This window comes from Garra rufa, unplaced genomic scaffold (genome assembly GCF_049309525.1).
Source record: "Garra rufa unplaced genomic scaffold, GarRuf1.0 hap1_unplaced_030, whole genome shotgun sequence".
In the NCBI taxonomy this organism is placed as follows: domain Eukaryota; kingdom Metazoa; phylum Chordata; class Actinopteri; order Cypriniformes; family Cyprinidae; genus Garra; species Garra rufa.
The window spans coordinates 15001-37933 of NW_027394305.1; the positions used below are offsets into that span (position 1 = coordinate 15001).

At 41.7% G+C, this 22933-nt stretch overlaps 6 non-coding genes across 6 annotated transcripts; all 6 read left to right on the forward strand.

The window, feature by feature from the left end:
- The first annotated feature begins 17 nt into the window (after positions 1-17).
- Positions 18-136, forward strand: LOC141315650 (5S ribosomal RNA). Its single transcript, XR_012351079.1, has one exon. It is a non-coding gene; the product is annotated as a 5S ribosomal RNA (ribosomal RNA).
- A 751-nt stretch (positions 137-887) lies between these two features.
- On the forward strand, positions 888-1006 carry LOC141315642 (5S ribosomal RNA). The gene has a single exon (XR_012351072.1). It is a non-coding gene; the product is annotated as a 5S ribosomal RNA (ribosomal RNA).
- A 6096-nt stretch (positions 1007-7102) lies between these two features.
- LOC141315648 (5S ribosomal RNA) lies at positions 7103-7221 on the forward strand. Its single transcript, XR_012351077.1, has one exon. It is a non-coding gene; the product is annotated as a 5S ribosomal RNA (ribosomal RNA).
- An 84-nt stretch (positions 7222-7305) lies between these two features.
- Positions 7306-7424, forward strand: LOC141315649 (5S ribosomal RNA). The gene has a single exon (XR_012351078.1). It is a non-coding gene; the product is annotated as a 5S ribosomal RNA (ribosomal RNA).
- Positions 7425-8174: 750 nt separating this feature from the next.
- On the forward strand, positions 8175-8293 carry LOC141315653 (5S ribosomal RNA). Its single transcript, XR_012351083.1, has one exon. It is a non-coding gene; the product is annotated as a 5S ribosomal RNA (ribosomal RNA).
- Positions 8294-8377: 84 nt separating this feature from the next.
- LOC141315644 (5S ribosomal RNA) lies at positions 8378-8496 on the forward strand. Its single transcript, XR_012351074.1, has one exon. It is a non-coding gene; the product is annotated as a 5S ribosomal RNA (ribosomal RNA).
- The last annotated feature ends 14437 nt before the right edge of the window (positions 8497-22933 follow it).

Consider the following 22933-nt stretch of genomic DNA (forward strand, 5'->3'; position numbering starts at 1 on the left):
TTTTTGGGGCATCTATTGCTTATGGCCATACCGCGCTGAGAGCGCCCGATCTCGTCTGATCTCGGAAGCTAAGCAGCGTCGGGCCTGCTTAGTACTTGGATGGGAGACCTCCTGGGAATACCAGGTGCTGTAATCTTTTGCCTTTTCTTCACTATTTATATAATATGCTGACTTTTAGAAAGACGTGTTTTAGCGCTCTATTTATTACAATCATTTAAATGTATTATAGAGTTTTAAGTGTTTTACATGTTTTTTAGGCCATTTTATTACTCTTAACATTTTAAGTGTATGTGTCTTTCATAAATGGATGGTTGGCCTGTCATGTGACCAGACACATGACAGGAAGCAGGAAGTAGAACTGCATAAGAGAGCAGCATGACAAACAATGGACAGTCACCAAACTGTTGGACTGAGGAGTTGCTAATCTTAGAGCTCACCTTTCCATTCACCACCTGCAAACTTTGGATTAAACTTTCTGTGGATTGTACGTGCACTGGTGGACACTCACGTTGGACTTATCAACACACTGGGATTCTTGGACTGTTTTAGGGTATGGACAAATGAACTGTATTCTCTTAACAGAGTTTACCTAGTTTTATCGTGTTGTTTTAAAGTCTTTTATGTGAACCTTGTAAATACACCAAATCTATTTAAACCAATCTTCTTTTATGTCTCATTCTTTTAACCACTAGTCATCTCTCACAGTTAAATCTGACCCCATTTTATTCTTGTAACTCGGCTGATAAGGCCGATTGTTACACTTGGATGGGAGACCGCTAGGGAGTACCAGGTGCTGTAAGCTTTTGCCTTTTCTTCACTATTTATATAATATGCTGGCTTTTACGGAGGCTGATCTTTTTAATAGCCCACTTTTTGGAGCAGCCCTTGCTTATGGCCATACCGCGCTGAGAGCGCCCGATCTCGTCTGATCTCGGAAGCTAAGCAGCGTCGGGCCTGGTTAGTACTTGGTTGGGAGACCGCCTGGGAATACCAGGTGCTGTAAGCTTTTGCCTTTTCTTCACTATTTATATAATATGCTGGCTTTTACGGAGGCTGATCTTTAAATAGCCCACTTTTTTGAGCAACCCTCGCTTACGGCCACACCGCCCTGAGAGCGCCCTAGAGCAAACAGGAAGTGAGTTGGCAGTTTGTAGTGTGCAGTAGGTGAGATAGGCTCACCAATTTTCTGGGTGTTTTTTCACATTTATTTTGTTTGTTTTTTAGTTAGAAAAAGTCTATTTGAGGAAGTTTTTTTTTAACCCCAAACAGGTCTTTCTGTTTGGGGTTTGAGACAACAAAAATATGGATTTAATGGACAAAGAACACGGACTGGTAAAACAACATGAGATTGGAAATGCGGAACCAGGATTTGTTGCAGACATAACTGAAAGGAATATAAATGAAAGAGATGGAGAAAACAATAATGAAACGTGGGCGACGGTGGTTTCAAGGAGGAAACAAGAAAGAAAAACAAATGGACAAGAACGGAAAGGAGATCTACAATCAACTGAAGGTCTTGGAATTGGGAAAGAAGTTGGAGAAAAAAGAAATGGTTTATCTCAACGACAACAAATGATACAGAAATTAAGCAAACAGTAAGTTATCAGAGGGAATACAAGAAATAAGCAACATTAACAATGACTGTTAAAGATATAGAAAATATAACAATACTAATGATAATTAAAGCAGTTGAAGAGAAAGTTGGAATGGGAAAATTGATCGGACTGAGAAGAAAAAATAATTATGATTTTGAAATGACTATGGAAAGTGAGATGGACTGTGATTTGCTGTTGAATGGAATAATGATAAACGGACAAGAATGTGGGATAAGGAAATTGTGTGCAACAGAAAGAATGGTGTCTTTCTTGAGTCTGCCCAGCTATATAGAAGATGAGGAAATCAGTCAAAAACTAATCAATTGGGGTGTAACTCCCATTCTACCACTAAGAAGAAGATATCATCCCGGGACAACGGTGGCAGACGGAACACGATTTTTGAGGGTAAAGTTTCCACAAGAGGTGACGTCTTTACCATACAACACAAGCTTCATGACTGAAGAAGGAGTGCAGTACTTCAGAGTGATTCACGATAATCAAGTGAAGACATGCAGGATCTGTGCAAGTCCGGAGCATGAAAAAAAGGACTGCCCACAATTCACATGCAGAAATTGTCTTGAGCAGGGGCATTATGCGCGAGACTGTAAAGTCCCGCGGTGCCAAGGCTGCCAAAAGACAATGTTAAGATGCAGATGCGAGATAGAAGACGAGGAAAATGAAGATCCAGGAATGGAAATACAAGAGGTGATGGGAGTTACAACAATTGAGAGGTTAAATGACTCACAAAGGCAGACGCAAGGAGAGGACGAGAAACAAGATGACGAGGAAGAGGAGAACAACAACATAGATGAGAATAAAGAAAAGAATGAAGATGAAGAACACGGAATGGAGATGGGAGGAGGAGCGAACAAAGAGGATATAAATCTGATTAAAGAAGGATTTTCTAAGGAACAGGACGATGTGGACACTAATGAACTGGACTACGAAAAAGGACAAGAAAAAGCTGAGGATAAGGGAATAAAGACACTGACTGAGGTAAGAGGAGCAGACAATGGGGGGGGGAAATTCGTGGAATGGAAAACAAAGGAAAAGAAAGACTGAATAGATGTGTAAAAACAAGAAAAGATGGCTTAGACATTCAACAGGTTCTTAAAAGGCAGAAGATAAGAAGAGAAGAGCTAAAGGAAAGACTGGAGAGGAGGAAAGCTGAAATGGGTGAAGTAAAAAATACTTTTTTGAAAGACAATGAAACGGATTGAATGGTGGGTTTTGGTTTTTCCAATCTTTTCTTTAATGAGCTCTATATCAATTGTATCGCTGAATGCTAGAGGATTATCCAAATGTCAAAAGTTTGAAAGATTAATGTGTCTGACCAAAAAATGTGATGTGCTATGTTTACAAGAAACAAAATGGGAAGATAAAACAAGTGATGAAATTAGAAAATTATGGAACGGAGAAATATATAGTAACTGTGATATGGAAAGGAAGAGAGGGGTAGCTATTTTAATAAGAAAAGGAGTATTTGAAGAAGTAAATATAGATTATAAAGACACAAAGGGAAGAATAATAATTGTTAAATTTGTGTGTAATGGAAAAGAAATGAAAGTGTGCAATATACATGCACCAAATGATGAAAGAGATACATTTAATTTTTACAGGGATATGAATGAGTTAATAGAAAAACATGACAACATTATGGTGTTAGGTGATTTTAATACTGTAATACAGAGAATTGATGTAGATGATTCAATGGGATTTAGAAGAGATAGAGGGAGGAATGAACTACATAATATAATGGAGAAATATAATATGGTGGATGTGTGGAGAGAGAGGAATGGTATGAAAAGAGAATATTCAAGAAGACAAATTGTTGACAGAGTTCTAAAGCAAAGTAGAATAGACTTATTTTTATGTAAGAAAAAGGAAGCATATTATGTCACTAAGGCGTCGTACAAAAATTATTGTGAGAGTGATCATGATTTTTTATGGATATTGATTAATTTTAATGAGGCTGATAAAGGACCGGGGGTGTGGATATTAAATACAGAACTTCTAAAAAATGAAATATACAGAATGGAAATAGAAAGTATAATAATTAATAGTGTAAATGAGGAAATGTATGAAATGGAAAAAGGGTTTTGGTGGGACATTCTAAAAAAAAGAATAAAAAAATTCTCAATCGAATATTCAAAAAAATGGCAAAAAGTCAAAAAGACTAAAGAAAATAAGATCAAAAAAGAGTGGGATGAAGAAATGAGGAAAGTAAATGAGCATGATGAAAATATTGATAAGATAATAGAATTACAGGAAGAATTAAAGAAAATAGAAGAAGAGAAGTGTAAAGGAGCAATAATAAGAAGTAGGGCAAAAGACATTGTAGAAGGAGAAAGAAGTACGAAATATTTTTATGAATTAGAAAAAACAAGACAGAGAGCAGATATAATAAAAAGTATTAAAACAGAAGATGCGAGGATTGTAGAAGATAAAACAGGAATTTTGGAAGAAGTCAGAGAATTCTATAAGCATTTATTTACCAAAAATGAGATAGTTTTAGAAGATGAGGAATTTGTATTAAGTAAAATACAGGTTAAAGTTAATGAGGGAGACAAAGAAATGTGTGAGAGTGAGATTACGGAATTAGAAATAGGAATTGCAATTGATCAACTGAAAAATGGTAAAAGTCCAGGAATAGATGGATTGACAGCTGAATTTTTAAAGGTTTTTAAAGATGTGTTATGTCCAATTTTAAATGAAATATTTATAGATCATTTTAAAAAAGGGAATTTAACGAATAGTATGAAGAAAGGTATGGTGAAAATAATTTACAAGAAAAAAGGTGATAAGAGAGACCTAAAAAACTACAGACCACTAAGCATGTTGAATACAGATTATAAAATATTAGCCAAAATTTTAGCCAATCGATTGAAAATAGTAGTACCAAATATAATTACTACAAATCAAGCATATGCTGTTCTAAAAAGAGATATTACTGATGTCATTAACAATATAAGAGATATGATATGGTACATGAAGGAGGTGAAAGAAACAGGATATATAATAAGTGTGGATTTAGAAAAGGCTTTTGATAGAGTTGAACACAAATACTTGATACATGTGATGGAGAGATTTGGTTTTGGGGAGAATTTTTTAAAATGGATAAAATGTTTATATACAGATATAAGTAGTTGTGTAAAAGTGAATGTTTTTTTAACTAAAGATTTTAAAATAACGAGATCAATCAGACAAGGGTGTCCTATGTCAGCATTATTATACACTTTAGTATCTGAAGCTTTAGGACTGGCAGTAGACCAGGAAAAGAACATAAAAGGAATATGCATAAAAGGAGAAGAATCAGAACAAAACATATTTCAATATGCAGATGACACGACATTGTTTTTAAAAGATATTAAAAGTATGGATAAAGCAATGGAAGTTTTAGAAAGATATTGTAAAGGAACAGGGGCCAAAGTTAATAAAGAAAAAACTACATACATGAAAATTGAATTACCGAATGATCTGCTGAATAAAATGCAATTTAAGGAAGAAAAGAAGAGTATGAAAATATTAGGTATAAGGGTTGGAGAAAATGAAAATGAAATAAGAGAAGTGGTATGGGAGGAGGTTTTAAAAGGAATGGAGAAGAGATTAAATTTCTGGAAATTAAGAGGATTATTTTTAAAAGGGAAGGTTTTAGTTATTAATTCTTTGTTTTTATCAAAAATGTGGTATGTATTGGGTTCTGTGAGTTTGCCTATATGGGTGTATAAAAAAATTAAATCCATTGTTTTAAACTTTTTATGGGAGGGGAAACCATCGAAAATTGCTTATGACACTCTAATTGGAAAGGTGGAGGAAGGAGGGTTAGGACTAATAGATCCATTAATAAGAATGAAAAGTATAAGAATAAAAACTGTTAATAAATACTGGAAACATGGGAAATATGCGTGGAAGGGTGTAATGAACTATTTTTTAAATAAATGTGGAAAAATGGGAGATGATGTTTTATGGATGAAGCTAAAAGAAAACATGATGAACGGAATTCCGGAGTTTTATAAAGAGGTTGTAAAAGCATGGGGTGATTTTAGAAAGCATGTTGTTTGTACGTCTTTTACAAGGGAAGAGATTTTAAGACAACCATTGTTTTTAAATAATCAAATTAAAAAGGGAAATGATACCATTTTTTATAAAAAATGGTTTTATGCGGGGATAAAGCAAATAAAAGATATCTTGTATGAAGTGATACCTGGTTTTGTACCGGTGCAAGTAATAAGAGACGCAATTGTAGAAAATTATGACAATGAAACTAAAACAGTCTTAGAAAAACAATACAAACAAATGAAAGAAGTAATACCGGAAGAATGGATAAATATTATAGAAGGTACAGAAGAAACAAAAGGTAATGATGGAATGATGATTGATTTTAAAAGTAATGACAAACAGCATGCTTTTAAAGATGGTATTTTAAAGATGTTTTATTCTTGTTTATGTGAAGATGTTTTTATCACACCAAAAGCAGAAGGATATTGGCAAAGATTGTACCCAAGCATGGACACTAAGAAAATATGGAAAAATCTAAGAGCTTGGTGGAAAAGTCCAATTTTAGAAAACTTTGATTATATTTTAAGACATAATTGTTTATTAAGTTAAATGAGACTGTGTAAATTTGGAATGGCAAGTGATGCAATATGCAAGGTATGTAATAGGGAAGATGAAGGATTGATACATATTTTTTTTAAATGCACAGGGTTAAAATGTTTTATAAAAAAATTAAAAGAAATGACAAGTAAATTGGGGGTAGAACAAAGATGTATTTATGAAGAATGGGAAACAATGTTTTTATTTGGTTCTAAAGGTAATTTTAAGAATGTGTGTTTTTTAAATTTGATATTAACCATTGCTAGATTTGTAATTTGGAGCAGAAGGAATTTTGTCAAACAAAAGAAAACAAAAATACCTGTGTGCAAACTTTTTAAGGTGAAGATCTGTTTTATTTTAAATGTTTTGTTTGATTACTGTAATATGAATGAAGAGAAAGATGTTTTTGTCAAAACTTTTGTACATGATAACCCATTTATTGAAATGACATGGTTTCGATTTAATGTATTGTTGCCAGAATGTGATTCAGACTGTTTTTAAAATGTATTAACATGTTTTAAATAAAAAAAAATAAAAAATAAAAAAAAAAGAGCGCCCGATCTCGTCTGATCTTGGAAGCTAAGCAGCGTCGGGCCTGGTTAGTACTTGAATGGGAGACCGCCTGGGAATACCAGGTGCTGTAAGCTTTTGCCTTTTCTTCACTATTTATATAATATGCTGGCTTTTAGAAAGTCGTGTTTTACCGCTCTATTTATTACAATCATTTAAATGTATTATAGAGTTTTAAGTGTTTTACATGTTTTTTAGGCCATTTTATTACTCTTAACATTTTAAGTGTATGTGTCTTTCATAAATGGATGGATGGCCTTTCATGTGGCCTTTCATTTATATAATATGCTGGCTTTTACGGAGGCTGATCTTTAAATAGCCCACTTTTTGGAGCAGCCCTCGCTTATGGCCATACCGCGCTGAGAGCGCCCGATCTCGTCTGATCTCGGAAGCTAAGCCGCGTCGAGCCCGGTTAGTACTTGGATGAGAGACCGCCTGGGAATACCAGGTGCTGTAAGCTTTTGCCTTTTCTTCACTATTTATATAATATGCTGGCTTTTACGGAGGCTGATCTTTAAATAGCCCACTTTTTTGAGCAACCCTGCCTTACGGCCATACCGCGCTGAGAGCGCCCGATCTCGTCTGATCTCGGAAGCTAAACCGCGTCAGGCCTGGTTAGTACTTGGATGGGAGACCGCCTGGGAATACCAGGTGCTGTAAACTTTTGCCTTTTCTTCACTATTTATATAAAATGCTGGCTTTTAGAAAGTCGTGTTTTACCGCTCTATTTATTACAATAATTTAAATGTATTATAGAGTTTTAAGTGTTTTACATGTTTTTTAGGCCATTTTATTACTCTTAACATTTTAAGTGTATGTGTCTTTCATAAATGGATGGTTGGCCTGTCATGTGACTAGACACATGACAGGAAGCAGGAAGTAGAACTGCATAAGAGAGCAGCATGACAAACAACGGACAGTCACCAAACTGTTGGATTGAGGAGTTGCTAATCTTAGAGCTCACCTTTCCATTCACCACCTGCAAACTTTGGATTAAACTTTCTGTGGATTGTACATGCACTGGTGGACACTCACGTTGGACTTATCAACACACTGGGATTCTTGGACTGTTTTAGGGTATGGACAAATGAACTGTATTCTTTTAACAGAGTTTACCTAGTTTTATCGTGTTGTTTTAAAGTCTTTTATGTGAACCTTGTAAATACTCCAAATCTATTTAAACCAATCTTCTTTTATGTCTCATTCTTTTAACCACTAGTCATCTCTCACAGTTAAATCTGACCCCATTTTAGTCTTGTAACTCGGCTGATAAGGCCGATTGTTACACTTGGATGGGAGACCGCCAGGGAGTACCAGGTGCTGTAAGCTTTTGCCTTTTCTTCACTATTTATATAATATGCTGGCTTTTACGGAGGCTGATCTTTAAATAGCCCACTTTTTGGAGCAGCCCTTGCTTATTGCCATACCACGCTGAGAGCGCCCGATCTCGTCTGATCTCGGAAGCTAAGCAGCGTCGGGCCTGGTTAGTACTTGGATGGGAGGCTGCCTGGGAATACCAGGTGCTGTAAGCTTTTGCCTTTTCTTCACTATTTATATAATATGCTGGCTTTTACGGAGGCTGATCTTTAAATAGCCCACTTCTTGGAGCAACCCTCGCTTACGGCCATACCGCGCTGAGAGCGCCCGATCTCGTCTGATCTCGGAAGCTAAGCAGCGTCGGGCCTGGTTATTATTTGGATGGGAGACCGCCTGGGAATACCAAGTGCTGTAAGCTTTTGCCTTTTCTTCACTATTTATATAATATGCTGGCTTATACGGAGGCTGATCTTTAAATAGCCCACTTTTTGGAGCAACCCTCGCTTACGGCCATACCCCCACCTGAGGCGCTAGAGAGCAAACAGGAAGTGAGTTGGCAGTTTGTAGTGTGCAGTAGATGAGATAGGCTCACCAATTTTCTGGGTGTTTTTTCACATTTATTTTGTTTGTTTTTTAGTTAGAAAAAATTTTTTTGAGGAAAGTTTTTTTTTAACCCCAAACAGGTCTTTCTGTTTGGGGTTTGAGACAACAAAAATATGGATTTAATAGACAAAGAACACGGACTGGTAAAACAACATGAGATGGGAAATGCGGAACCAGGATTTGTTGCAGACATAACTGAAAGGAATATAAATGAAAGAGATTGTTACGTTCCACGTGCGTTTCGCTGGCGTGGGAATGTTGATGCTTTTACTCGCTGATGCACTACACGTGTGTTGTGCGTTCATTGAGTTTTCTTTCTGTTAATCCCACCTCTAGGTCGCTGTGACTGGCTGACTCATCTGTCAGTCATCATTAGGGCGGAGCACCAGAACCAATCAGAGGCAGTCCAGCTGGTTTAAGAGAGATGGCGGGTTCCTTCACTTGCTCTCTCCCTCTCTTGCGGCAGCAAGCTGTTATGCGGCGTGCTGAGTTTTTGTATACTCCTTGAGAGTTTTTGCCTGTTTAATGTAATCTACCTGGAGAAGTGTGCTATGTGCTTAAGTGATTATATTTATATTTAGTAACTTATTCGTATTACGTGTGTATCACTATATGAGAATATAATAAGAGTTTTCAGCTGCAAAGCTATGTTGGGAAGGAACATCAGGTTAGTATATCGCGATATACATTCTGCCCGTAGCTGCTTTTGTGTATATACACACTAGGTAAGAGGTGAGCGCCAACCCTTGTATTTTTATTATTAGTTAGGTTCTTTAGGCGCCTATGCGCGAAGATTTCGGTTTGTTTTCTGCATTTTTCTTTGGTTAGGCTTAGGGACTAGTTAAGGGTTGTTTTGTTATGTTTTGTTATTTTCTTTGGCGCCACTTAAGTTTTTTCCCATTTTCTTTCTTTCTTTCTTTCGTTATTTATTTATTGCATTGTACATAGCCCACAGACACATAATTGCATTGACTGGATTCCGTGGCTACGGCTTGTTGTAAAATAAAACTCCAGTCAAATTTCTCTCTCAGAAGTTGTCTGTCATGTTTCCTTCCACCACATTCCACACGCCAGTAGTGTTTTAATATCTCTAATGTTATGTATATTTCCTAGACACTTTAATATCGTAACATTAAATGGGGGCTCGTCCGGGATACATGAAATATTGATATCTAAAAATATTAATGTTCATGTTTTTCCCGAGATATTGATTACTGCTGGTGTGCGTGGTGGAAGGACCGTGTTCAGTTCTTTTTTCTGTAGAGTATTAGTGCTTGCAAGGTAGTGATTAGCGGATGGGCTGTTTTGGAATTTGGTTAATAATTTTAATAGGATTAAGCATGGCTGATTTTGATTTAGACGTGTTCGTAGGTTCACCCTCAGTGGAAAAGCTTTGTAAATGTAGAAAAGAGGATCTGTTGTGTATCGCTGCTCATTACCAAATCGCTGTCTCGAAACAGCTGCGTAAAGTAGAGATTAGGTCAGCTGTATCTTTGGGGTTGGTGCAATTAGGTGTTCTAACGCTGTCTGCAGGTGTCGGTGAAGTTACCGCTGAAGCTGACGGTCGCTCTGGTGAGGAGGAGCGGAGCGAAACTGCTGAGGTGGAGGTCTCCGAGGCCAAGGCTGTTTTGCCGCCCTCCGATCCTTTTTCTCCAGGCTCGGAAGGGTCTGGAAGTGGTGCGCGACTAAAAGTTCGCTTAGCGCGAGTGCAGGTAGAGGCACGTGAACGTGCAGAAAGTCGTCGGCTGGAGGCAGATATGAAGTTCCGACTTGAAATTCGCAGACTTGAAATTGAAGCGGAAACACAGATTAAGCTGCGTGAACTTGAGATAGCAGCTAAAAGAACACCGGCCCCGGTTACATCACCCTTGTACTCGAAGTCTGCAGATGCTGGCTCGACAGGGAACACTTTTGAGGTTAGCAGACACATCTCTCTCGTACCACAATTCCGAGAAACAGAGGTTGACTCGTATTTCAATGTATTTGAGCGAATTGCGTCCACACTTCAGTGGCCTAAAGAGGTCTGGTCGTTGCTGTTACAGTGCAAACTAACTGGTAAAGCTCAAGATGTTTGTGCTACATTATCCTTAGAGGATAGCGTGAATTATGAAGCAGTGAAGGCTGCAATATTGCGCGCTTATGAGCTTGTACCCGAAGCCTATAGGCAACGGTTTAGAAGTCATCGAAAGAATTCTACTCAGTCTTTTGTTGAATTTGCGAGGGAGAAAAGCGTCTTGTTTGATAAATGGTGCACTTCGAGTAAGGTAAATGATTTTAAAGACATTCGAGAGTTAATTCTTTTAGAAGAATTCAAGAATTGTTTACCTGAGCGTGTTGTCGTTTATTTAAACAAACAGAAAGTGACATCGGTATCACGAGCTTCTGTCCTTGCAGACGAATTTACACTGACACATAAAAATGTTTTTATTCCTGCACGTTCTGAGAGAGCTATGCCATTTCAAGTGAGTTCGAATAATTCATCACGTCCGAAAACTGCTACTGTGAAATCGAAAGAGGACCGTGAATGTTTTTATTGTCACAAACCCGGTCATTTGATTGCAGAGTGTTTTGTGTTAAAACGAAAACAATCGAATTCTGTGCCTAAAAGCGTTGGCTTTGTAGAATTAGTTGATCCTGTTGAAACTGAGCGAAATGATAAACCTGATTCCAGTTACGCACCTTTTTTGCTGGAAGGGTTAATTTCTGTTACAGGAAACTCGGAGGAGCAAATACCCGTGAATCTGCTCCGTGACACTGGGGCAATGCAGTCATTTATTTGTGCTGATGTACTGCCGTTTTCTGATCAAACCTTTTGTGGCAGTCATGTCCTAGTGCAGGGCATAGAGATGGGTCTTGTTCAAGTCCCGTTGCACCGGATTCATCTAGAGTCAGAACTGTGTACAGGTTTTGTGAAGGTAGCTGTTCGTGAGAGTTTGCCTGTATGTGGAGTACAGTTCATTCTGGGCAATGATTTAGCCGGTGGGAAAGTCATGCCATTGCTGGAAGTATTTAATAATCCTGTTGTGTCGGACCAGCCTGATGAACTGGCAAAGTCTTTTCCCGAAACTTTTCCAGTCTGTGTAGTCACGCGAGCACAGTCTCGTAAGACGGATGCTGAAGATTTAGCTACATCTTTTATTGCACCTGCTTTTATTAGTGACACGTTACCCGATGAGAATAAGACTGTTAAAAATTTGCCTGTTTTAAACACTCCTGATGTACAGCCGTGTGTGACGCGCGAGAGAGTTATTGCTGCTCAGCATGAGGATGAGAGTTTACAAAATTGCATTGCCGCTGCTGTATCATTGGAGAAAGCACGAGAGAGGAAAACTGCTTATTTTATTGAGAATGGTTTACTGATGCGTAAGTGGTGCTCTGATGTTTCTGATGATGCTGAATGGACTAACGTGTATCAGATTGTGATTCCAACCTGTTACAGACAGCAAGTTCTATCTCTAGCTCACGATCACGATCTGTCAGGACATTTAGGAGTCAAGAAAACTTACTACAGAGTTTTAAGACATTTCTTTTGGCCTCGATTAAAAACTGATGTTACACATTTCTGTCGTACCTGTCGCATCTGTCAAATCACTGGCAAACCGAACCAGGTAATTCCTAGTGCTCCACTCGTGCCGATTCCAGTGATAGGAGAACCGTTCGAACACGTTATCGTTGACTGTGTTGGGCCTTTGCCTAAAGCTAAGACCGGTAACCAGTTTCTGTTGACTATAATGTGCACTGCAACTAGATTTCCTGAGGCAATTCCTTTGAGAAAAATTACAGCGCCTGTTGTAACTGGAGCCCTTGTAAAATTCTTCTCTACATTTGGGTTACCAAAAGTTGTGCAATCAGATCAAGGCACTAATTTTCTTTCGAAGATTTTTACTCAAGTATTATCCAGTTTAAACATAACTCATCGAATTGCAAGTGCTTATCACGCTGAAAGCCAGGGGGCGCTCGAACGCTTTCATCAAACGTTTAAGTCAATGCTCAGAAAGTATTGTATGGAGACAAATAAGGAATGGGATGAGGGTGTACCGTTGCTCCTATTCGCGATCAGAGAGGCAGTTCAAGAGAGTCTTGGATTTAGCCCTGCTGAGTTAGTCTTTGGACACATGGTCAGAGGACCCTTGAAGATGCTTAAGGAGGACCTGATGTCTTTTGAGTCTAGCCCATCACTGAATGTGTTGGACTATGTGAGCAAGTTCCGTGAACGATTACATAAGGCTTGTTCGGTGGCAAAAGAGTCACTCGAAGTTGCGCAGAGAAAAATGAAATGTCTTTTTGATCGTAAATCTGTACAGCGTTTCTTTAACAAGGGCGACAAAGTGTTGGTATTGCTGCCTATGGTAGGCTCCGCGTTATCAGCACGGTTTTCTGGACCATATGAGGTGGTCAGAAAAATTAGTAATACAGATTACGTAATCGGAACCCCCGATAGAAAACGAAAGACTCGTGTGTGTCACGTGAACATGTTAAAGACCTTTTATTGCAGAGGAGCTGTCCAGCCTGATGTTTCGCCGGTAGAGGAAACTGCTGTTCTTATGTCATCTCCTGCTCCTGTCTCGGTAGCATGCGCTGCCGTTGAACTCGCTGATCCCGAGGATGGAGTAATTATACGTCACACTTACCAGCAATGTGCACGACTTAAGAACTCTGAGGTAATGTTTGACCTTACATCTATTATATCGCATTTAACTGAACAACAAGGATGTAATATTGTGCAGCTACTCAATGATTTTCCTGCTTTATTGAATGATGTACCTTCTCGCACCACAGTTTTAGAGCATGACATTAATGTGGGTGATGCAGTTCCGATCAAGCAACATGCGTACCGCATGAATTCAGTGAAGAGAGACCTTATGCGGAAAGAGGTTGAGTATTTGTTAGAGCATGGATTGGCTCAAGCCAGTTGCAGTCCCTGGAGTTCTCCGTGTTTACTGGTACCAAAGAGCGACGGCACTGCTCGGTTTTGTACTGACTATCGTAAGGTTAATGCCGTAACTGTACCAGATTGCTTTCCATTGCCGCGTATGGAAGATTGCATTGACAACATCGGTTCGGCTCGTTATGTCAGTAAATTAGATTTATTAAAAGGGTATTGGCAGGTACCGCTTACGGCTCGTGCTTCTAACATCTCCGCCTTCGTGACACCCGACAGTTTCATGCAATACTCTGTGATGGCTTTCGGCATGCGTAACGCACCGGCCACTTTTCAACGACTCGTAAATCTTGTGCTGTCCGGGGTGCCTAAGTGTAACGCATATCTTGATGATTTGGTAGTTTACTCGTCCGACTGGTCAGAGCACATCTCTTTATTGAGAACTGTTTTCGAGCGATTAGAGAAAGCTTCGTTGACCTTGAATTTAGCTAAATGCGAATTCGGTCAGGCTACAATCACGTATCTGGGGAAGGAAGTGGGTCAGGGGCAAGTGCGCCCAATCGAAGCGAAAGTCACTGCGATATCCGAATTCCCTGCTCCAACCACCCGTCGAGAACTTCGTCGTTTTCTAGGGATGGCCGGCTATTATCGCAGTTTTTGTAGAAACTTTTCGACGATTGCACAGCCGTTAACTTCACTCCTCAGTCCGTCGCAAACGTTTTTGTGGTCTGCTGAATGTCAGCATGCTTTTAACTCGGTCAAAGATCTTCTGTGTAATGCACCTGTTTTGGCCGCTCCAGACTTTGATTCTGCTTTTAAACTCGATGTGGATGCGAGTTATGTGGGTGCTGGAGCTGTGCTAATTCAAGGAGATAAAGATGGTATTGACCATCCCGTCTGTTATTTCTCTCGCAAGTTTAACAAACACCAGTTAAACTACTCGACGATCGAGAAGGAGGCATTAGCGTTGCTGATGGCCCTTCAACATTTCGATGTATATGTTGGATCAAGTATTAGCCCAGTTACAGTGTTTACCGATCACAATCCGTTGGTTTTCTTGTCTCGCATGTATAATCAGAATCAGCGTTTGATGCGCTGGTCTCTGATTATGCAGGGATATAACTTAATTATCAAACATAAGAAAGGCGTAGAAAACGTGATCGCGGATGCACTGTCTAGAGTTGCCTGTTGCGGCGTCTGAGTACATTCGTTCGAACAACTATATGTTAGTTTTGTTTTCTACATATGGTTGGTTCTTAAGGGGGAGGGTGTTACGTTCCACGTGCGTTTCGCTGGCGTGGGAATGTTGATGCTTTTACTCGCTGATGCACTACACGTGTGTTGTGCGTTCATTGAGTTTTCTTTCTGTTAATCCCACCTCTAGGTCGCTGTGACTGGCTGACTCATCTGTCAGTCATCATTAGGGCGGAGCACCAGAACCAATCAGAGGCAGTCCAGCTGGTTTAAGAGAGATGGCGGGTTCCTTCACTTGCTCTCTCCCTCTCTTGCGGCAGCAAGCTGTTATGCGGCGTGCTGAGTTTTTGTATACTCCTTGAGAGTTTTTGCCTGTTTAATGTAATCTACCTGGAGAAGTGTGCTATGTGCTTAAGTGATTATATTTATATTTAGTAACTTATTCGTATTACGTGTGTATCACTATATGAGAATATAATAAGAGTTTTCAGCTGCAAAGCTATGTTGGGAAGGAACATCAGGTTAGTATATCGCGATATACATTCTGCCCGTAGCTGCTTTTGTGTATATACACACTAGGTAAGAGGTGAGCGCCAACCCTTGTATTTTTATTATTAGTTAGGTTCTTTAGGCGCCTATGCGCGAAGATTTCGGTTTGTTTTCTGCATTTTTCTTTGGTTAGGCTTAGGGACTAGTTAAGGGTTGTTTTGTTATTTTCTTTGGCGCCACTTAAGTTTTTTCCCATTTTCTTTCTTTCTTTCTTTCGTTATTTATTTATTGCATTGTACATAGCCCACAGACACATAATTGCATTGACTGGATTCCGTGGCTACGGCTTGTTGTAAAATAAAACTCCAGTCAAATTTCTCTCTCAGAAGTTGTCTGTCATGTTTCCTTCCACCACATTCCACACGCCAGTAGTGTTTTAATATCTCTAATGTTATGTATATTTCCTAGACACTTTAATATCGTAACAAGATGGAGAAAACAATAATGAAACGTGGGCGACTGTGGTTTCAAGGAGGAAACAAGAAAGAAAAACAACTGGACAAGAACGGAAAGGAGATCTACAATCAACTGAAGGTATTGGAATTGAGAAAGAAGTTGGAGAAAAAAGAAATGTTTTATCTCAACGACAACAAATGATACAGAAATTAATTATAATCAAACACTAAAGAGAAAATCATTAAATGTACTTAACTTGCCTTTGTATTAGTCCTATTGTTTGTAACGTTAATTTGCTACTTTGATCGCATGTTGAATGAAATACAATATAATAAATAACTATACTGTAATATATTACTATTGTGAAATAATATGGTCATATCGTGCACCCATGCTAGTTTTAAGATCAAACTCACAAAATGTGACAGAACTTCAAAATGAGTAACCTGAGAACACTGTTATGTGAACTCATCTGACAGAGAGAGGACCTGAGTGAAAGCATGGTCATTGGACTCCATGGAGAAGAATACTAGATGTAAACCAGGATTTTGGATCAGCTGTGCAGATTTGGTTAGGAGCTGGTGAGTACTTTTTTGCAAGCCCATGTCTGTCAGTAAGTAGATAGTGTTTTATCAAACAAATACATTTTAATGTAATTGATTGCTTGTGTGTGTGTTTCCCCCTTATGATCCTGAAGTTTTGGGAATGAAAATCTTCTACATGATCTTCAGAGGAAGTAAGTATTCATTTCTAACATTAAGATTCTACATCATGTCATTCTTAACATTAAGACACACTAACATTAGGAATGTTCATTGTATTTTTCTTCTGTTTTTTTAATTTTTATTTAATTTTTATCTTTTTTCAATTTGTTTTGTTTTGTTTTTTACCCCAAGCTGATTCAGCTGATTACTGACCATTTGGGGAGGACTGCTCTTCATCTGGTGTGTCTGTCACTTCTGGTGCAGAGTCATGGACCTTTTGTTGTATGTTTTGGTTTTGCTTATTCTCACACTACATTAATTATCAGAGCTACAGTGGTGCCAAAAATTATTAGAACACTAGTATTTTAACTAACTAACTAGTGCCTTAACTAATGGTTTAAACTTAACTATTTCTATCATTTGCTATAGTGTGTCAGTATGAAATATGTCTACATTTTCAAGTGTTCATTTTGCCATTAATTATAATAATCAGTGACACAAGGAGTATGAAAACAGACAGTGCTTCACACAGAGGTCTAATCTCATCATCTAAATCCAGAAGAACTGTGGCAACATCTCCAAGATGCTTAAAGAAACCTACCAGCAAAGCAGTACTGTTAAAAGTTTTAAGCACTTGTGTACAAATTCTGTAAAATGAGAATGTTGATAAAAATATAAATGTCAAAAATGTTATATGTTTTCTTCATCAATTAACTTCTTTTGACCATCATCTTGTGTTTAAAGCAGCTTTTGCACAAGGTGCACTTGCGGATAGTTTTTCAGGTTTGCAGGTGGGTCTCCTGAAGCATCTTGGAGACGTTGCCACAGTTCTTCTAGATTTAATCTGTCTCAGTTTGTTCTGTTTCTTCATGTCATTCTGTGCAGAATGGATGATGATAAGATCAGTTCCCTTCCGGGAACTCGAGCCGCGTCTAGAAACGCTATGGGGAACGCCATTGGCGGGCCGCACTCTGAATCATGTCTTGCAACCAATGAATGACGGGGGTGACGTCACAGGCGCGGTGACGTCACCGACCAGGAAGTATAAAGCACGTGCGTTTGACGCCCGCGGCAGCTTTTGTCATTCAGCGAGAGCGCTCTGTGTCTGTGTCTGTCCGAAGTCATTGCTGTTTTTCGTGCCCAGTTTGGTACACTTTTATTTGAGTAGGTGGCGGTTCAGCGCCCGCATAGACAGTGTGTCCCTCCCTGCCAACGCTACATTGTTGGTGGGGATACACACAGTCTATGCGTGGTCTGCTTGGGAGCGGAGCACGCTCAGTCAGCCCTCGAAAAGGCTGGCTGTGCGCACTGTGACCGATTGCCGGTGCGCGTGCTTCGCTCCCGGAAAGCCCTCTTCGAGGAGGGGGCTTTTACCAGCGTTCCCCGCGGGAGTGGCCCCGCTTCCGCCGAGGCGGAGCGGCAGCTGCACTCGTGGGGTTCGCAGCTCGATTTGCTGGAGGGAATGGAGACGGGTGAACCCCTATCTCCGCCCTCACTCAGCCAGTCGAGCGATCTTCTCTTGGACGCGGAAGCCCGCACTGCGGTTTCTTCCCCTCCAGAGTTGATCCCGGAGCTCTTGTTGTCTTCCTCCGAGGAGGTCGACCTTGCAGCTCCGGATAGTGAGCCACAACCGCCGCCCCGATCGCCTCACTACGAGGAGCTATTAGAGGTGCTGACAAATGCTGTGGCCAAGCTCAACATCGCTTGGCCCGCGGAAGAAAGCCGTAGAGCATATGAGCCGCAGCGAAGCGCGTTAGATGAACGCTTCCTGCGGACACAGTCAGCACCTCCTAAGCGGAGCCTTCCCTTCTTCCCCGATCTACATAAAGAACTCTCTAGATCATGGGAGAAGCAGTACTCCTTCCGCCTATTCAATCCCGCTGAAAATTACGGAAATATCGCGGGCGCGGAGGAGTGCGGATACAGGACGATGCCACGGGTTGAGCAGACGCTTGCGGGCTATCTGTCCCCCGGCTCGGCGTCGTCCTTGAAGGCTCCGCCCTTGCCCACAAAGCCATTAAAAGTTACATCAGGCTTAGTGGGCAAGGCGTACACGGCAGCAGGTCAGGCTGGCGCTTGCCTTCACACCATGGCAGTGCTACAAGCCTATCAAGCCGACCTGCTGAAGGAGTTGAGCGATGGTGAGGAAGTGAATGTGTCAGAGATGCAACGTACTGCAGATCTCGCTCTCCGCGCCACTAAGGAGACCGCCCGTGCAGTGGGCCGGTCGATGGCAGCCCTGGTGGCAGCGGAGAGGCATCTCTGGCTGACCCTGTCCGAAGTCAAAGAGAAGGACAGGGTCACACTCCTGGACGCCCCCTTGCAGCCGTCTGGCCTCTTTGGTGCCTCGGTCGACACAGTTGTCGCCAGGCACCAGGAGGCTCGCAGGCAGGCAGCAGCGTTCAGGACCTTCCTCCCTAGCCGAGTCTACTCCTCTGGGGCTGCTGGACGGGAGCAGCCCCAGCCGTGTACGAGCTCCTCGTATCGTGAGGCACAGAAGCAGAGCGTTGCCACCCGTACTCCTCCAGCTCAGCCTAGAGGGCGGGCAAGGCGACGCTCTAAGCCGAGGGCTGCTGACAGAAGGCCCGACCTGAGGGTCGTCCTTCAGTCAAAGAAGTCCTCGGCTAAACGGCCCTGACGGTTGTGGCTCAGGGCCGTTGAGGGCAGCCCCTCTCGAGCGGGTTTGCACCGTACCCAAGGGTGCGGGTTCCAAACCCCCTCGTGGCCCTCAGGAGATGAGTCAGCTAACCCTGCCAATATTACAGGGCGCGGCAATCTCCCGCGAACACCCTCTAGCTGTTCTGCCCGGAAACGTAGCGGCCCTGGAGAGTTCGCAACCCCTGCGGGGGTCCTCAGAGGAGCTAGCTCAGGAGCGTCCTGCCAGCTCGCTGTTACAGGTCTCCGAGTCAGTTCCTTGAGTAAATCCAGACACCAGCCTCGAGAGGCTGGTACCCTTAGTAGACTTTTTGGCAGCGTGGAAACTACTGCCAAATGTTTCAAAGTGGGTCCTGCGTAATGTAGAGAAAGGTTATGCTATCCAGTTCGGCGCCAAGCCGCCACCTTTCAGCGGGGTATTTCCTACCTTAGTGAGCCCCGAGCAGGGTCTGGTAATGGAACAAGAAGTAGAAACTCTTCTGAGGAAGGAGGCCATCGAGGTGGTCCCTCCTCAAGACAGGGAATCCGGGTTCTACAGCCGGTACTTCATTGTTCCGAAGAAGGATGGGGGGCTTCGGCCCATCTTAGATCTCAGGCTTCTAAACCGCTCAGTCAGAAAACTGAAGTTCAAGATGCTTACTGTCAGACAGGTCGTGTCACAAATCAGGTCCGAGGACTGGTTCGTCACGATAGATCTAAAAGACGCTTATTTTCACGTCTCCATCCTTCTTCAGCACAGGAAGTTTCTCAGGTTCGCTTTCAGGGGCAAAGCTTACCAATACAGAGTACTTCCTTTCGGCCTAGCTCTCTCACCCCGAACTTTCACGAAGTGTGTGGATGCTGCGCTGGCTCCACTGCGACTCCAGGGCATCCGCATACTCAATTATATAGACGACTGGCTGATCCTAGCCAGTTCAGAGCAGTTAGCGGTTCAGCATCGAGGTGTTGTTCTCGCTCACATGCAGAGTTTGGGGTTGAGACTCAACGCCAAGAAGAGCGTCCTCTCTCCACTACAGAGGACTACTTATCTGGGCGTGGTATGGGATTCATCCACGATGCGGGCACGATTGTCACCTGCTCGGATTGAGTCCATACTCACTGCAGTAAATGCGGTCAAGCTAGGCACTAGTCACTCACTAGTCACTCACTGCAATGCTGCGGGTTGGTCCTCGCCCCTGACATTCGTCAGGTATTATGAGCTTGACCTCAGAGCCGCTCCAGGCTCTGCTGTGCTCTCGGCCTAGTGCGCTAGGCCTAGAGAGTCAGCCACCTCCCTAGCCAGGAGGAGACTTCTCAAGGCGCATTCTTTCTGCGGAAAGAAGAGAAGTCAGTTTCGCCAAACTAAAAGAGATCTGCAAAGAAAGAAAGAAATATTCAGCCTGTTGTCCGTGAAAACTAGACAAAGGCCCTTACTCTCGCGCTCTGATGCTGTTACCAGACCGAGCTTTCAGTCCCTCTTGTCCTGGCTGAATCCCCAGACAAAGGACTAAGACTCCTCGTGTGCCCGAGGGCCGAGGCGTGCCTCCTGCACTGGCTGGCGAACCAGGCGGAGGTCTTTATTCTCGTGTGCCTGCGGGCCGAGAACCATACAGCCCTCTTGTCCGCGTATGCTAGACAATGGCTTACTTGTCCTCGTGTTCTGGCGCAGGATGCTACCAGACCGGGTGTAATTCGGTCCCTCTGGTTCCGGAATTTCCTAGACCAAGGACTAAGACTCCTCGTCTGCCTTAGAACAAGGCCGAGGAGTGCCTCATGCGCTGGCTGGCTACCACGCAGAGGCCCCTACTGTCTTCCCCGTGAGCCCGAGGGCCGGGGATGGCAATGCCCTCTTGTCCGCGGAATGCTAGACAATGGCTTTATCCCTCGCGTCCTGGCGTAGTACAGGCCGAGCCTTGGATCCCTCTTGCTCTGGCTGGAGCCCCAGACAAAGGATCACCCCCTCCTCGTGTGCCCGAGGGCCGAGGAGCCTGGAGGTCAAGCTCACAGTCCTCGTGGGTCTACGGACCGGGGACTACACACACCATCTGTCCGCCGAGTGCTAGACAGTGGTCATTCGGTCCCTCTTGTTCTGGCTGACTCCCAGACAAAGGACTAAGACTCTGCGTGTGCCTGAGGGCCGCGGAGTACCTCTCGCTCTGGTTGGCGACCAGACAGAGGAAGACTACCATTCCTCGTGTGCCCGAGGGCCGAGGACTACAGGGCCTCTTATCCGCGGAATGCTAGACAAAGGCTCTTTTCTTTCCACCTGCTGGCACAGACACTGCGCAGGGTTTGGAAATTATGGGGACGTAGGTAGTCTTGTTCCCCATAGCGTTTCTAGACGCGGCTCGAGTTCCCGGAAGGGAACGTCTCGGGTTACTATTGTAACCTTAGTTCCCTGAGGGAACGAGACGCCGCGTCTCGGACCATAATTCCCGCCCCCTGCGGCGCTCGCTTCATGCTAGAGCTGCCGCGGGCGTCAAACGCACGTGCTTTATACTTCCTGGTCGGTGACGTCACCGCGCCTGTGACGTCACCCCCGTCGTTCATTGGTTGCAAGACATGATTCAGAGTGCGGCCCGCCAATGGCGTTCCCCATAGCGTTTCTAGACGCGGCGTCTCGTTCCCTCAGGGAACTAAGGTTACAATAGTAACCCGAGACGATCTCTGTTTGGAGCACTGGCTGTTGTCAAACAAAAATCTTACTGGATCATTACATTAAATGGCAAAATTAATGTTTAGAAATATAAAATAAAATTACCCATTGAAACACTACAGAAAAAGATAGACATAACTGAATTAAAATCATTTTTAGCTGGTAAAAATACTAGTGTTCTAATAGTTTTGGACACCACTGTATATGGAGCCCAAGGATTAAGATAAAATGATGTGGATGAGATACAAATGCATTTTTAGTTCAGTTTCTCCTTGGAGCTCTGAATAACTGGTTATGAAAAATTCAATAATCTAAATTTTGATCTGAAACTAATAAAATTGTTAATCTTGACAATTTTGTAGATGTACTGGTTTTGTATTTATTCAGTTCTAAAGGACTAGTTCAATTCTGATACAAATATTTCCTGCTGATAATTTACTCACCCCTGTGTCATTTAAGATGCTTGTGTCTGTCTCTTTTTCTGTCGAAAAGGTTTTTGATGAAAACATTCCAGGATTTTTCTCCATATTTCGATGGGAGCCAACGGGTTGAAGGTCCAAAATTAATTAAAAATGAATTGTCAATGCAGCTTCAAAGGGCTCTACATCATCCCATCCAAGGAATAAGGATCACTGGGAACTTGTAAAGCCCTTTGAAAGCTGTATTGAAATTTTGAAACCTTTATCCTTGACCTTAATCCCACTGAAGTCCACTATATGGAGAAAAATCCTGAAATCTTTTCCTCAAAAACTTTAATTTCTTTTCGACTTAAAGAAAGAAAGATATGAACATCTTGGATTACATGTGGAAGAGTGAATTATCAGGAAATATTTTCTAATATTTTTAAGTTAAACATATATTTAATTAAACGTTTTGATGAAACTGTCCCATGTTCTTTTAATGTAATTGTGCTGTATTTCTTAAAAAAAATCGCTGAAATGTAAAATGTTAATTTTATATGGCATTTGCACAGACTTTGTATTGCAGACTGTTTTTTGTCACTTTATTGAAGGTTTTTTATTGTAATGATTTGTAAAATAACAGTGTTTCTCTGTAGAACATTTAGTGCTTTCATTGTAATAATCTAGGCAAAATTTGTCAAATAAGGGTTTTACACTGTAAAAAAAATGGTCAAACGACTGGCAGCTACGGCTGCCAAACAAAAACCATAAAGTTAAAGTAAAATATTGTAACCAAAAAAGGGGAAAGTCTGTAAAATAAGGGATTTACACTGTAA